This window comes from Nannospalax galili, unplaced genomic scaffold, assembly GCF_000622305.1.
Source record: "Nannospalax galili isolate Female #2095 unplaced genomic scaffold, S.galili_v1.0 scaffold451, whole genome shotgun sequence".
Classification (NCBI taxonomy): Eukaryota; Metazoa; Chordata; class Mammalia; order Rodentia; family Spalacidae; genus Nannospalax; species Nannospalax galili.
In genome coordinates, this window is record NW_008331662.1 from 3,374,319 (window position 1) to 3,377,546 (window position 3,228).

The following is a 3,228-nucleotide window of genomic DNA, read 5'->3' on the forward strand; positions in this document are numbered from 1 at the left end:
CCCACACCCATGCACATATGGGTTATAAAAAATTTAAGAAAAAAAATTTAAGGCATGAATTTGGGAGGGGACATGTTGAGAGGATATGAAGGAGTTGGAGGAGGAAATGAGGGGTAAATATGATCATATTTCATTGTATACATGCATAAATTCTCAAGATAAAGAAAAAAATTAATGATATTATACCAATAGGAATATGTGAGGTCTGTGGATCTCAGGAATTTGAGAATCATTGAGGACATCCAATTCTTTTTTTTTCTTTTGTTATATAAGGTCTCATATATTCCAGGCTAGCCCTTAGTTGGGTATATAGCAGAGGATGATTTTGAGCTTCTGATCCTCCTGTCTCTACCTCCTGAGTGCTGAGGCCTGAGTTACCATACTTGGTGCTACGGATTTAATCCAGGACTTTGTGTATGCTAGGCAAGCACTTTATCAACTGAGTGGCCTCCCAAGCCCTCTTCCTCCAATTCATCGTTGTTTTTTCTTCTTATTTATTATTTTTATTTTATTTGTATGAGTGTATTACCTGCATGTATGTAAGTGTACCCATGTCATGCAATGCCCTCAGAGGTCAGAAGAGGGTGCCAGATCCCATGGAACTGGAGTTAATAGATGGTTGTTAGCCACCATGTGGGTGCTGGGAACCAAACATGGGTCCCCTGAAAGAGCAGCCAGTGTTCTTCACCGCTGAGCCCTCTCCCCAGCCCCACTGTTTTTTCTTTTGCGATCCTGTCTCATACTTAAGTGATTATAATTTAGTACAGGATTTGTTTTATTTTTATTTTGGGGATAGGATCTCACTGTGGCCTTGAGCCCATAGCAATCTTCCTGCCTCAGTCTTCCAAGTACTGAGATTATAGGCATATGCCATCACACCCTATTTGTGTGGATTAAAAAGAAATTTTGTTTTGTGTGTGTTTGCCTACATGTATGTAAGTGCTTCATATATGTACAATGCCCTCAGAAATCAGATGAGGGCTTCAGATTTCTTGGAATTGGAGTTATGGATAGTTGTTAGCCACTATATAGGTGCTGGGAACCAAACCTGGGTCCTCTGAAAGAGTAGCCAGTGCACTTAACCACCGAACCATCTCTCCAGTCCCTGCCTTGTGTGTGCAGCAGGGGGGTGTCCTTGTGTGTGTGGCAGGGGGATGGGAGGGTCGGGATGGGTAAAATTCTTATGATCCTGGAATCAAACCCAGGGCCTTGTGAATGTTATACAAGTGTTCTGCCACTGAGCTATGTCTCTAGCCTCAACTTTCTGTAGTAACTAGAGGAAAAACACTTGATTTCTTTTACTTGAAGACAAATATTCTACTTAAGAAAACAGATTGACATTTATACTGACTTGAAAGTGCTGTGACATTTGGGGGAATTACTAGGCTCAAATGGCTTTTTGAGTTAAGGAACCAAAGAACCTGCCAGATGACATTTTTGTTCAAGGGAGGGAGGAGGGACAGAAGAGAAGCCAATTTGGATTCTCAGCTGAGTGTCTGACTTAGAAGTTAAGCCTCTTTGGCTGAGAATGTAGTCTTGCTTCTGTTTTTGGTGCAGTGCCAAGGGAACTATCAGACCACAAGTAATCATTGTTAACTTGCTGTGGAAATGAGAGCCATTAAGAAAAATATTAAAAATCTGTTCTAGGATCATAACATTTTAGAGGACAAAGAAATAAGATACATAAACTGTTTCCCTCAGGCATAGATGGAAAATGTGGTGACCTGCTGAATTTCAAGCAACAATGGCAATTTTTCCATATGATTTGTCATGGATTTAAAAAAAATGTGCTTAGAAAAACATAGTTGCTGTAACGTAGATGGTGACAGAGAAGCTAGGTAATTCAGATTCATGACGCAGCAGAATCCTTCTGTGATCTCACCAGGATTCTGTCTTCATGTGTTGAAGCTGCCCTGGTTGTGTATCAACCCACACTTGGGTATGCTGTGAACTGTATTCCTTTAAACGTCAAGGTAAAACCTTCACTTCTCAAAAATGTATTTTACTGAAAGTTTGGCAAAAGCTACAGATCCAAAAATTTTATCTTCATCAGAATTTATAACTACATCTCCTGAGTAACATGTAAGGATGGGTGAAGAGCTCACAATGAAAAGTAATATTCGGGGTGATAGGTATGTTAATCAGGTTGATTTGGCCAATTCATAGTATATATGAAAGTCAGAATATCACCTTGAGGTGGATGTGGTGGTGTGAGCCTATAATCCAGCATGGCAGAGGCAAAAAATCACATTGTATGCCACTAATATTAATATATGCAAATTTAATTGGCCAGCTACAATTCAATGGATCTTCAAAAAGTTTTTGTCTTTTAATTTGTGTGTCTTAAATGTGTGGGAGGTGTCAGATCCCTTGGACCTGGAGTTATAAGACCCAACATAGGTGCTAGGAACAAAGCTCAGGTTCTTTGTAAGAGCAACATGTGCTCCTAACTTCTGAGCCATCTCTCCAGTCCCTAGTGGATATATTTTTAAGAATATTTATTTTTTTGTGTACATGAGAGGTTGGAAGGTGCCCAAGATGTGGAGAGGAAGAAAGGAGGTGTCCCTGGCCAAAGTCAAATATGGACCATACAGAGATGAGAGCACAGAATCCGAACCACTAGATCACCAGGACACACCCAGCTACACTGAAAAAACAAGGAGTTGGAGAGATGGCTCTGAGGTTAAGAGTGGCTATTGCTGGTCCAGATCCATTCCCAGTACCCACTTGGGGCTGCTCACAACCACCTGTAATTCCAGCTCCAGGGGGATTTGATGCCTCTGGCCTCCATAGGAACCTGCACTCAGACACATACATGTAAGTAAAAATAAAACAAATTTTTGAAAAACAAAACAAGGGCTAGAGAGGTAGTTCAACAGTTAAGAGCACTAGTTGCTCTTGCAGAGGATCTAGGTTCAGTTCCCAGCATCCACACAATGGCGGAAGAAAACCATCCCTAACTCCAGTTACAGGGGATTCAATGCCCTCTTCTGACTTCTGAGAGCATTGCATGACATGGTTGCACTACATGCATGCAGGCTCATACACATGTACACATAAAAATAATAAATAAAATATTTTTAGGGGCTGGAGAGATGGCTCTAAGAGCTACTGTTCTTGTAGAAGACCTGGGTTCAAATCCCAGCACCCACATGGCAGCTAACAACTGTCCTTAACTCCAGTCCCAGGGGATCCGACAGCCTCTTCTGACCTCTGCAGGCATTGCAT